This window comes from Eubalaena glacialis, chromosome 8, assembly GCF_028564815.1.
Source record: "Eubalaena glacialis isolate mEubGla1 chromosome 8, mEubGla1.1.hap2.+ XY, whole genome shotgun sequence".
NCBI classification, from domain to species: domain Eukaryota; kingdom Metazoa; phylum Chordata; class Mammalia; order Artiodactyla; family Balaenidae; genus Eubalaena; species Eubalaena glacialis.
This window is the reverse complement of record NC_083723.1, coordinates 108,583,130-108,596,661: the sequence shown is the minus strand read 5'-3', so window position 1 is coordinate 108,596,661 and position 13,532 is coordinate 108,583,130.

Genomic DNA, 13,532 nt, shown 5'->3' with positions numbered 1-13,532 from the left:
CAGGTAACTGCCTGGGAGAAATAATAGGTGCACAAAAACAAATGTGTACGTGGTGACCTGCTGTAGTGTTTGCAAATCAGCGAACTCACAGATTCTCTCCTATACTGCTTTGTTTTGCAATTTAGAGCCAAGAACTTGGCACATCCCAGGCTGCCAGTCTTGTTGCTGGCAGAGAAATAAAGCACTGAAGAGTCAGGCATTTAAAGCTGGTTAAATCCATGAACACGGGAGGTGGTTTGTCAGGACCTCTCTCTCCCAACACCCTTTATTAACTTCTCATTCTGACGAACATGATGGGCACAAGGGGGAAAGACCACACTTTAGGAGAAATAAAAGGGTGAATTGATGCCTTTTCCTGCACCTCGGAGATCTCCCTGTTAATTGCATCACAGCTTAGCCCAGGTCACTGTTAACCTCAGGACAACTGCTTGGGGAGAATTTTGTGATCTATGTGAGGCTCATGGGAGTAACATATTCCAATCAGTTAGCATCTCCATTAAGTAGAACACGCCTTGAACCACAACAGTTTAGCTCATGAAGCCAGGAAGAATAAAGTATCTTGAAAGCTGGTCAGATGTTATCATGCTAAACTAACGTCTGATGAACTTCCAGAAGACAGTGGGGTCGAAATCAGCACAAAGTCCTCCCTCTGGAAAGTCAATAACTTATTACAGAAAACGTGCCAACATACAATGATTTAAAAAATTACGGACTGATCATTATTAATAGCAAATGTGGAGTGCTAAAAGCCAGGCGCTTGTGGCCTGCTGGTCAACCAGTGAGACTTCTCTCTACAGCAGCTCTAGGCTGCCGGTATCTTGCTTTGAACTAAACAAGCGGCCAGGTCCTCACCTTCTCTGGCTTAGGAGTCGGGAACCTGTGGTTCTTAGCTTGACATCTTTCAGCCCACAGGTATAATTGCTTTCACCAGAAACCCACAGGATAATCCTCTTCCCCCTGTTTCTGTGAGCTGTAGGAGTTGACCCTTTCAAGATTTAAGAACTAGAGCAGTTGAACAATTGAAAGAGTAGCAATAACTTACTGTGATGATTCTGCTTTGAGTTACAATTCTTGACAAGCTAATACTTTGAATGAGTGAATTAATGTATATTTGTTTTCTCTGTCTGTCACGGCTTCCCCAAGTTTTCATCCATTTCTCAGCTTCCCCCCCTCAGTTGCTCCATCTTTATTGCCTCCTCTAGACTCTTCTGTGTATTTAAACTTTTCTCACCCTTCTTGGCCTTCCAGGCACACCTCCTGAGACATCTGGCATCATCTTGGGTGCAGAATCCTGGGCTCTTGCTCTGAGTTCTGTGCTGTTGCCTCTTGGAACAAGTCTCTTCCCCTCAGGTTTCTCTCTGCCCAGTGGCCCGCTCTGGTTCTTCTCCATTATAACAAGAGATTTTTGATACTTCCTTTTCTTCGCCAAACTCCTAGTTCTTAAAGTAGTTATATATTTAGAACGTCTTATGATTTAGTCATTTTTTGTTTGTAGTTCTTAATTTGTAAACCCGGTAAATGGAACTTTTAAATTCTCTGGGGAAAAAACGTAAATTTGTATTTAGTTCTCTGTGGCCTTTGATTGTATTTTTCCTATAGTTTATGATCCTCATTAGAGAAATGGTTTCCCATCACTTGCCCCAGGGGATTTACTGAGTGGGTGGGCTGTGTCCCTTCTGAAATGTTGCCTTAGGACTTGTACCCTGTTTGTGCCAGTGAGACCCACAATCCAAACCACCCCCAGAGTAGGAGACCATGATGCTGGTGCTGTTACCTGCCTTAGTCTGAACAACACGTGGGCTGGTTAATTCACGTCCACAATTTATTTTAAAATTTATGCTAGACATTTGTTTTAGCCTCTTGTCTTGCTGAGTCCTTAAAAGAATTCAGAACGTTAATAGTTGTCAGTTTTCACTCTCTCCTTCCCTTGACCTACTTGGTGTCGGAGGTGCCAACAGTGACTGAAACCATGTAAAGGGAATTAAAGGGAGAGGATAAGGACATACTCTTCATAAGATGGAATGCTGGCTCTTGGCACTCCAGGCTGTGTGGAGAGAAGGCCTGGGCATTATCCCCATAAACTCCTTTTCATTCTCCAACTTCTGTCATTCAGAATCCACTATAATGTGAAGAGAGAAGTCATTTTTAGTTATTTCAATTTAGATGATCTACAGCTATATCCATCTTACTGTCATCCCCATACCCCACGTGAGATGGGAGTAGTCAGTGATTTTCCAGGCTCGGTGGAATAGGAAACTTTGAGGCCGCCCTTGTATCCCAAGGAGGTTGACTCCTGCCCCAATGTACCTTGGAGAGCACTCCTTGATGAAGGATGGTGGATTGACTTGATAAGCACCAGAGACAAAGGGAACTTGTTCTCCTATACCTGGAATGAGATCACCTCACTCATCTGACAAGGTCCGTTACACTAAGAATTTTGGTCAAAGTACCAGATAGCTTAAGGAACTTTCAATTCCATTAAAAAAACCCAAAAAACAGAAAACAGTCACTGGGAGAAAAACGACCAACTATCTAATTCATTCTCCTAGCTCCAGGCTGATGTTTGAATGAAGATGATGAAATTTTACATTTCATCTTGTGTCTTCTCTCCTGGTGCCTCCAGCCTCAGTTTTGCTGGCAGAACCTCTATAAAAAGAGTTGAATTGCTTTAGAGGAGAGAGCAAAAGTCATCATCCAAATCAAAAGTGTCTTCCACTTCTCCTACCAGTTGTCTTGAACCTTCCAAACAGACCCTCAGCCTTTTCCAGACCATGAAAACATGCCCTGTATTTTAGGGGACAGCCCAGTGTTAAACCCAATTTGGATTCAGGAAATGTGGCCACCATATTTATGACTTTCAGTTAAGGAAGTTGGAAACTGAAAATTGAAACTGTCAAGTTCAGTCCCTGAAACTCCCTCAAACCAAGTCAACTCTAAATGGAAAACAGCTGTGCTTCAATTTAATGACATGCTTCAAACCTCTTGAAGTGAGTTTGATTAGGCGAGGCCTCCACACACTTCAAAGATTTTCCCGTGCTGAAAAGCTTGACTTCCCTCACCTCTCTGTCCCCCTACATGTCTCTACCTCTCCTGCGAGGATCCTTACTGGGCTGTGGCCGCTGTCACTTTGCTGAGAGGGCAGTCTGCTTTGAATATCACCCTTCAAAGTAAATTACATTTCCATAATGGTTTTTAAATGCAAATGTGGAAGCCAGAGGTCAGTGGCCACGTTGCAGGGTACCACTCTGCTCCAGCTATGCCTTTCCTACCTAGACTTTGTCCTGGGAGTGGCCTGCCTGGGCTGGACTCCAAGTGGCCCATATTTGGGGAGCCGCCTGCAGTGCCCTTCTCTGTTGGGTCCGCCTACTGGCCAGGCTGCTGCTGGGCCCTCATCAGTGTCCATAGTATAGGTTGAAAGCCTGTGCTCACTCATTCCTCACTGGAGAATATATACAATAAGGTTGAGGGCCAGATGACTGAGGCCAGTTGCTTCTTATCTGCTGCCTGTGCAGTTCAAGAGACAAGGGTAAAAAACATTTTCTTCATTTCATAGCCACAGGCCAGGTTTCTCAGTCAGCCTGAAACCAGAAACGCAATGGCAACCTGCAAATTTTAGCTTTGCTTTGCATCTCCATAAGGTAATGTGCACCCTGGTCTCAGAAGCATGACCACAGAGTCATTGAAAATATTATTCAACAGAGTTGAAGTGGCAATGTCATCTTATTTCTAGCTTGGAAGGCCGGCTGCAGAGCAGGGGCTGGGAGCTCTGCTTTTAACAGAGGGTGAATAGGGTGTCAGCTCACCTGCTGGTGGGAGTTCTAGTTTCCTCAGTGTTCTTAAAATGCCTTTGCAGCAGCTACGTTTTAAATGTGAATCCAAAATGTAAAGTCCACACACCTTACCCTCAGGTGCTTGACACAGAACTTGGAAATCTTAGTAACTAAGGCGGAAGTTCCTCTTCTTCTACTGGAGATGACTTCATCAGTGGAGTTAGATGTTATTGTATAGAAGCAGTCAGGAGGGGTTATGAATCACCGTTAAGATACTGTTCTTTCAGGAACATCAGAAGTTACTGTCCTGAGTTTTTATAACCACTTTCAACACTCCTCAGTGTAGGAGTGGCTTATTCTTCGTCACATTATGGATCAACCCTTGCTAGTTAGCTCACTACTGCGTTTTCTAGTACCTGGGAGAGGTGGTTGTCTGCCGTAGTACCACATCACACTGGCCTCACTGGAGTCATTCGTACACTGACTCACCAAATCAGCAGAGCCTACTCTGTGCCCCAGGCACTGTTCCTGGAGTCAGGGAAATAGTGGCCAACATGATGGAGAGGGTCCAGACCTCATGGAGCTTCTGTTCTTGAGAGGGGAGGAGGCTTGAACATTAATGTCAGGGAGTAGTGAATGTCCTGCAGAGTGCTACAGCAGAGCAAAGGAGTAGTTCAGGGAGAGGGAGTAGGGCTTCACGGGAGACGTGCTATATTAGAGGGCACTGAGGACAGCTGAAGGGAGTGACGTTTGGCAGATTCTTGAATGTACTGAGGGCACCATTCATATGAAGATCTGGGGAAGTGCACTCCAGGCTGGGGGAACAGTAAGCACGAAGGTCCTGAGACAGGAACAAGTTTGGTGTGTTAGGGGAGCGAGTGGCAACGAGGTCCTGGGGTCTTGAGTGGAGCGAAAAAGGCAAATAGTGATGGGAGATGGGTTCAGAGAGGTAGGCAGGACACAGGACTTTTTTTTTTCCTTAGGCTGCGCCCTGCGGCTTACGGGATCTTAGTTCCCCAACCAGGGATGGAACCCACGCTCCCTGCAGTGGAAGCGCGGAGTCCTAGTCACTGGACCACCGGGGAATTCCCGAGGACTTTTCTGTCCCAGCTATAAAACAAGTAAATATAGAATAAGTGAAACAAATAAGCCATAAAATAAGTAATAAGGGGTGTAATGTCCAGCATGGTGACTGTCATTAATAATACTGTATTGAATACTTGAAAGTTGCTGAGAGAGATCTTAAAAGTTCTCATCACAAGAAAAAAATTTTGTAACTACGTATGGTGATGGATGTTAACTAGACTTATTGTGGTGATCATTTCATAATATATACAAATATTGAATCATGTACACCTGAAACTAATATAATGTTACATATCAATTATATCTCAATTAAAAAATATATATATATATGGTGCTGGATCAGTTGGATATACACATGCCACAAAAGGGAAACTGCACTGTACCTCATTCCTTACTCAGAAGTCAATTTTAATTGGAATATCCTTTAAATGAGTAAGTAGAACACTAATGCTTCTAGAAAAAGAATATAGAATATAGATATTCTTCACAATATAGAAGAATAGCTTCATGACTTCAGCATAAGGAGATATTTCTTAAACAGGATACAAAAACAGTAACCATAAGGGAAAAAGTTGATAAGTTAGATTACTTTAAGAATTTCTGTTCATCAAGACACCATGAAGAGAGTGAAAAGGCAAACCTTAAGATATTTGTGAAGCATAAGCCAACAAAGGGCTGACATCCAGGCTATATAAAGAACTACAAATCAGTAAGAAAAGGCAGCTGAACAGAAGAATGAGCAAGAGACTGAAATAAGAACTTCACAGGAAATAAATATCTAAATGGCCAATAAACATATGAAATGTACTCAACAGCATTACTAATTAGGGAAATGCAAATTAAATTCGCAATGAGATGCCCCCATTTATCCACCAGAGTGGCAAAAACTAAAAAGATGGAAAATACTGAGTGTTGACAAGGATGTGAAGCAACTAGTTTCTAAAACATTGCTGGTAAGAGTACAAATTGGTACAACCAATTTGGGAAATGATCTGGCATTATCTATTAAAGCTGAACATATTGTCTTAGTTTTAACAGAATTACTCTAGATGACTGGGTGGCTTATAAACAACAGAAACTTATTTCTTACAGTTCTGGAGGCTAGGAAGTCAAGATCAAGGTGCTTGCTGCCAGATTTGGTGTCTGGTACGGGCCTGCTTCTGGTTTATAGATGGCCATCTTCTCCCTATACCCTCACATGACGGATGGGGTGAGGGAGCTCTTCTGGGGTCTCTCTTATAAGGGCACCAATCCCGGTCATGACGGATCTACCCTTGTGACCTAATCACTCCCAAAGGCTCCACCTCCAAATACCATCACATTGGAGGTTGGGTTTCAACATATGAATTTTGGGGGGACATAAACATTCAGTCTATAGCACAGATCCATACCTGATGACCCAGCAATACCATTCCTAGGTACATACCTAGAGAATGTTCAATAGCATTCATAATAGCTACAGAGTAGAAGCAACCAAATGTGCATCGTAATGAAAACAGTAAATATATTGAGGCATATGAAATATTATACAGTAATACAGATGAATGAGTTATGGTTACATGTAAAAATGGATGATTCTCACAAACTGTTGAGCAAAAGAAGTCAAGGACTAAAAAAAACCACGTTTTATAATTCCATTTCTCTAAACTTCTTAAAATGGCGAGATGAATGATAGTGTTTATGGATGGATGTTTACGTGATAAAACTATACAGAAGAATAAGGAAGAGTTATAAATGGATAGCAGTTACATTTCTGGGGGTCAGAGTGGGTACTGATGAGAAGGGACACAAATGGGTCTTCAAGGGTACTGGTGAAGTAGATTAAATCTACTTATTTTATTTTATTTATTTATTTTTGGTTGCGTTGGGTCTTGCTGTACGCGGGCTTTCTCTAGTGGCGAGCAGGGGCTACTCTTCATTGCGGTGCGCAGGTTTCTCATTGCGGTGGCTTCTCTTGTTGCGGAGCATGGGCTCTAGGCTCGTGGGCTCAGTAGTTGTGACTTGCAGGCACAGTAGCTGTGGCGCACGGGCTTAAGTGCCCCGCAGCATGTGGGATCTTCCCGGATCAGGGCTCGAACCTGTGTCCCCTGCATTGGCAGGTGGATTCTTAACCACTGCGCCACCAGGGAAGTCCTTAATTCATGATAATTCATTGAGCTGTACATCTGTTTTGTGTTCTTCACTGTGTATCTTATACTTCACAATAAAAAGGATTTAAGATGAATTTAAACAGGTTCAAGCTTATCCCTGTGACGAAATCATTTCCTCTCCCTTGATAATTACTAGTAACTGACATTTGTTGAGGGGTATTCTGAGCCAGGAGCTGTATTAAGTATTTTATATACATTTTCTCTGCAATAATCCTATAAGTTAGCTACTTTTATTATCCCCATTTTACAGATAAGTAAACTGAGGCTTGGACGGGTGAGGTAACTTGCCAAGGGTCATACGGCTACTAAATGGCAGCCCACCCCTGTCCTCCCTGGAAGCCTGGCTCTTAACTGCTGCGTGTTCTCCTCTCCGCACATGCGTCATCCTGCTGCTACATCTTTAGGGCAACCTCCAAATCCCGCACGGCATCTGTCCCAGTGCCATTGTACAGTATAAGCTTTCAATAAACGTTGAGTGAATAATGAATAAAAGCCCCATTCTTTTCATCCACTTCCTCTCATGTACTGGGTGTGGTAGTACAAGATTTTCTTGCCTGGGCGAAGTTCCTGAGGTTTCAGGCAGAGGAAGAATAACAGGAAAGCCTCCTGCTTGCGGCTGGTGCTAGTTTTGCTCACCGGGGTCTGTCAGACAAATTCCCTACTTCCTTTTTTACTTTGCCTGAGCTCCAAGACATCTGTCTCACTACATCGTGTTCCTCCACGGCCTGCCACTCAGGAGGCGGAGATGGAGACACAGCCGGGCTGTGTGCCCACCCGCTGCTTCCGCCTCCGGAGGGGGTTCCAGGTGCAGCCCTTCCACGGGCCCCAGGTGGGCCAGGAGGGTGCAGGGCGCAGAGCCCAGCCATTCTAAATAAATCTCCCAGTCCCACGTCGCTGCTGGTTTCCCAAGGTCTTCTGAGGCAAAAAGACTTGGGAAGGAAAGTGTTGTTCTGGAACTTTCAGGCCTTGTTCAGTGGTGGTTTGTCACTGGCTTTGAAGCTGGAGCTGCTCGCTAATGCAGTTGTGTACAAAGCAGCTGCGTGGAGCTCCAGGAAATATCACCAGCTCAGCCTTTGCCACCTGCCTTCCCTGTGTGCTCTTTTCCTGGTTTTAGAAGATTAAAAATAAACAACAACAACAACAAAAGAAGAAGTCAAAATTGGAGAACTCTATACGTATTTTCCTGGATGATTTTGACCACAATCTCAAGCTGTCCAAAACAGCTAATTATTTACAATTCTCCCACCTACTGCTCACCTCTCCCAAACTGGCTCCTCCTCCTGGCTTTTGACACCCACCCACCTACCCACCTTATGCTCCCATCACCGGGAACTGAAGTCTAGGGGTCCCTGGACTCCTTCCTCACCCACCTTTGCCCACCCACACCCACCCATGAGTACCGTCCATTTGGACCTGACAGTCTTTTAGAGCCAGGAGAACTTGGGCCAATCCTTTGTTTTATAGACAACTTGAAGCCACATAAATAATGTCCTTAGAGTGAGGATTACTAGGCACTAAAAAGGTTACAGGTGGTCTATAATGTCCTTCAGGAGAATCTCTATAAATCTGTAGAGGGTGATGTAAGAGGGTCAAGGTCTCTTCCAGGTCTTTTTCCCATAATTTCTCCCTCTAGCATGTAATAAATGATGTTTGCTGTGGCCTACCTAAGCGTGAATACCCTTCTTTACTGATAGAACCTTGAGTTTGTTCAAGTATCAGCCTTTCAGGGGAAACTAGCCTTCCCTACCCAGCCCCAGGGATGAATCTTGATTAACTTAAGACAATCACTTTCCTTGCCGGTGATTGGTTTAGGAATGGACATGTGACATAATTCTTGCCAATGGAGTGTGAGGGAAGTTTCCTGGGTGCTTCTGGGAAACTTAAAAAGCAACACTAGTGAGGCTGGGTCATATTTCCCCTGATGGCCTTTGGTGGTGTTTTGTGAGTATATGAGGCCTGGAGCTTTGGTGCCCACGTTATGATCATGGAGTGATGGGCCTGAGGGCAGAAACCAAGACATGGGGGTAGCAGAGGCAAAACATGAGTAGAGGCCAGGCATCAGCTGAACTGCTCTATCATTGGACTTTCTGTTACAAGAGGTGGTATATTTATGCATTTCATTTATGTGGTTGAATTGGGTTTGCTGTTACTTGAAGCTGAGAACCTCCTAACTGATCCCTCTATGTCTGACAAAGATGCAGTCTTCTCTCCCACTCCCTGTTCTCCTTCCATCATTAAGGCACCAATTTCAGGCTAGCTTTCTTCTTAGGAGGGGTTGGGATTTTAATGAAATCCTTATAATCTGTCACCTGAGTCTCCTTCTCACCAAATGCTTGGTGAAGGTTAGACTTTGAATCTCTGGTCATGGAATAGAATAGTGTTAAATGAAGTCCCCAGTCAGGTCCATCAAAATCAAATGGAAAGTAGCCAAAGGCTCTTAATAGACCTTTCTCCAAAGAAAATATACAAATGGCCAATAAACGAATGAAAAGACAGCATCACTAATTGTTAGGGAAACACCAGTCAAAACCATAGTGAGATATCACTTCATACCCACTAGGAAGGCTGTGATCAAAAAGAATGACATAAACAAGTATTGGTGAGGATGTGGAGTAATTAGAATTCTCATAAACTGCTGGTCAGAGTGAAATGGTGCAGCTGCTTTGGAAGAGTCTGGAAGTTCCTCAGATGGTTAAACATAGAATTGCTATATGACCCAGCAACTCCACCCCTAGGAATATACCCAAGAGAAATGAAAACATAGGCCCCCTATAAACACTTGTACATGAATGTTCATAGCAGCATTATTCATAATAGCCAAAAAGGAGGAACAACCCAAATGCCCATCAACTGATGAATGAATAAACAACAACAACAACAAAATGTGGCCTATCCATATAATGGATTATTATTTGATAATAAAAAGGAATGAAGTTCTGATGCTTGCTACCATGTGGATGAGCCTAAAAAATATTAATTGAAGTGAAAGAAGCCAGTCACACAAAAAAGACATATTGTGTGATTCCATTTATATGAAATGACCAGAACAGGCAAATCCAGAGAGACAGAAAGTGGATTAGAGGTTGGCGGGGGCCAGGTGTTAGGGCAGATGAGGCGTGACTGCTAAAAGGTGTGAAGAAAACATTCAAAAATTAGATTGTGGTAATAGTTGTGCAACTCTGAATATATTAACAGCCATTGAACTGTGTGCTTTAAATGGGTGAATTTTATGATATGTGAATTATATCTCAATAAAGATGTTTTAAAAAGAAATCCAGGGCTTCCCTGGTGGCACAGTGGTTAAGAATCCACCTGCCAATGCAGGGGACACGGGTTCAAACCCTGGTCTGGGAAGATCCCACATGCCGCGGAGCAACTAAGCCCGCGAGCCACAACTACTGAGCCTGCGTGCCTCGAGCCCGTGCTCCGCAACAAGAGAAGCCACCGCAATGAGAAGCCTGCGCACCGCAACGAAGACCCGACACAGCCAAAAATAAATAAATAAATATTTTAGAAAAAGGTAAGAGTATAGGCAAAAACAATTTCTCTGTAGAATAATAGTAAATCTGATTTATGTGCATCTAAAAACGATCACCTGGGGTGTTTAACTTATAGACTCCCTGGCATCACCTGAGAATTACAGATTGTACCGTCTTCTTGGGACGCATAGCTCCCCAGAGATGCTAAAGTTGGGCAACCAAGAGATCAGTGGAGCATTCTGGCCTCCAGAATAATGGTTCCCAACTAGTGGAAGATGTTTATTTGCGTAAAGGATGCTGAGTGTTTCATACATAACCATAACACAGTGCATGATGAATATACAGTTATGGCAGAGTTTTACAGTGAGACATACCTTATCTTGAGTCCTGGCTCTGTTAACCTGAAAGCTGTGTGAACTCTGGAAAGTTACTTAAACCTCTTCAAGTCTGTTTTATAATCTGTAAAGTGGGGATAAAAATATAACTTCCATGGGGCTGATGTAATAACAAGTTTCAAAAATCTGAGGTGCTTCATTACAGTGTCTGGCACCTAATAAGCTTTTCTCTGAGAGGCATGGAGTTGATCTATTCTGAAGTCCATCCTTATATCAGTTGAAATCTTAGGAAAATACTGCATTGGAAGGGCATTAGCTCAAGGTCACTGAGAAATGCCTTTATTGAACTGCTAGCCATAGGGTGAAGTCCATAGCACATAAACGCCATGAGAGTAAGTCTCCATTTTTGGCTCCATGCTGTGTTATCAGTGTCTGGAGGGTAGTGGTTCTTATGTATTTGTAGAGATCCAGGGCTTTCAGTAATTATTGTGAGTTCATGTTCCCTGAGTCCCTTGCCATAATATGAGCAAGACCATTTGCCTGATTGCGGACACCTGGTGTCTTAGTCAGCCTGGCTGCTATAACAAAATATCATAGACTGCGTGGCTTAAACAACAGATATTTATTTCTCACAGCTCTGGAGACTGGGAAGTCCAAGACCAAGGTGCTGACTGATTCAGTTCCTAGTGAGAAATCTTGCCGGCTGGAAGACAGCTGCTTTCTTGCTGTGTCCTCACAACTGTACCCCTTCCTTAAAAGCCACTAATCCCATTATAAGGGCCCCACCCTCCTGCCCTCATCTAACCTTCCAGAGGTTAACCTCCACATTGGGGGTTAGGGCTTCAACATATGAATTTGAAGGGGACACAACTCAGTCCATAGCGCCCGGCATTTCTCACCCAGCCCCAGCTCACCAGCAAGTATCTGTTGCTTCCAACCCCACCCCACCCCAGCTACACCTGCCAGAGATCTTTCTGCTTCTGTCCACTCCTCCTCCTGTGAGTATCCTTGACTCCACACTACTCCCCACAGCTTTGGCCAGCTTTTCTTCATATTACAGGATCTGTTGCTGTTGACCAGCTGCTCAGCTGACCCACATCGTCAGCTATGAAGCCACAGTAGGCAACATTTGTAGAGCCTCGTGTCAGTCCTGACAAATCTTTATGTTCTCAAAACTCCTGTGAATGTCACCCAGGAGAATGCCAGCAGACACAGAAATATCTTTGAAAAAGAAGGTTTTTGCTCCCATCATGGTAGGACCAAGGTCTCTGTTAGAAGAGTTGGCATGCTCTGCTTTGACGGGCTGAGCTAATGGCTCCAAATTGCACAGCCTTTTCCACTGGTACATCCCCATCTCGTTTGCTGTAGATTATTGCCATGAGCTGACATCAACACTTGTATCTCCTAGGTCTCTGCTCCTTCTCTCTGCCAGTGGTGTTTGTTCACAGGCATTGTTTTCTAACATGCCTCGCTGGGTGATGGCTTGTCTGGGTTTCTAACCTCTCCCTCCACAGATTGTTTGCCTTCTGTCCTAGAGCTGGTGTTTCCTGCACCTCCCAAATGAGTATCATCTGTGAATTTCATCACACACTGTTCACCCCGCTTCTCCCAGCTCATTAACAGGCATGGAAGTGTAAGACGCTCCCCATCATGGCAGGAGAGGGCTGAGCTGCCATGGGCTCTGAGGGGAGCGGCCCCTGTGCCAGGAGCTATAGGCCTTTGCTGGGATGGAGACGCCACCTGTCTTGGAGAAGAAAATCTCAAGGCACTTTAGATGCTGGTTGGGAGATTACAGAGCCAACAGTGGGTGATGAGAGAGGACTCCTGGATGCCCAAAGGGCCTGGCCATTCCTCTCAGACTGAGAAGCTTTCCCCAGACCTGAGCTGGGGGCTCAGAGGCATCAAAACACTCCTTGTTCCTGGCGGTGAGGTGAGAGGCCACATGGCCTGGCTGTCTTCTTGGTCCAGAGGCTCCTACCCAGCTAAGACCTTTTTCAACCCGTTATGTCTTCATCATGGTCCCAGGGGTTGTCTAACCAACCACTTACATCCTAATCCATTTCTTTATTATTGATACTTTATTTCACTGATGTTATCACAGGGCCTGGCAGAATGTAAATACTCAAGTATTAAGTGAAAAGTAGTTCTACTAACCAACTAGTAGTCAATATGAAACTATCATTATTGCCAAACTGAGGGATTCCAGTCAAAAGTAAGACTTGACATTTCAGTTGGCCTATTCAGTTTCAAAATGGGGTTACACCAATTTCATTAATTAAAAAAAACAAAACACAGCTTTGTTGAAATATAATTCACATACCACACAATTCACCCCTCGCAAATGTACATTTCAGTGTCTTTTAGAATATTCACAGGGTCATTCAACCATCACCACAATCTAATTTTAGTGCATTTTCATCACCCCAAAAAGAAACCCTATGGCCATTAGCAATCACTCCCTATCCACACTGCCCCCGCCCCCCATATCCTCAGCCCCAGGAAACCACTAATCTACTTTCTTTCTCTTTAGGTTTGCTTATTCTGGAAGTTTCATGTAAATGGAATCATCTTTTGTGACTGGCTTCTTTCAGCACTATGTTTTCAAGGTTCACCCATGTTGTAGCATGTGTCAGAACTTCATTCCTTTTTATTATCAAACAACATTCCATTATATGAATGTACCACATTTTATTGATGAAGATTTGGGTAGTT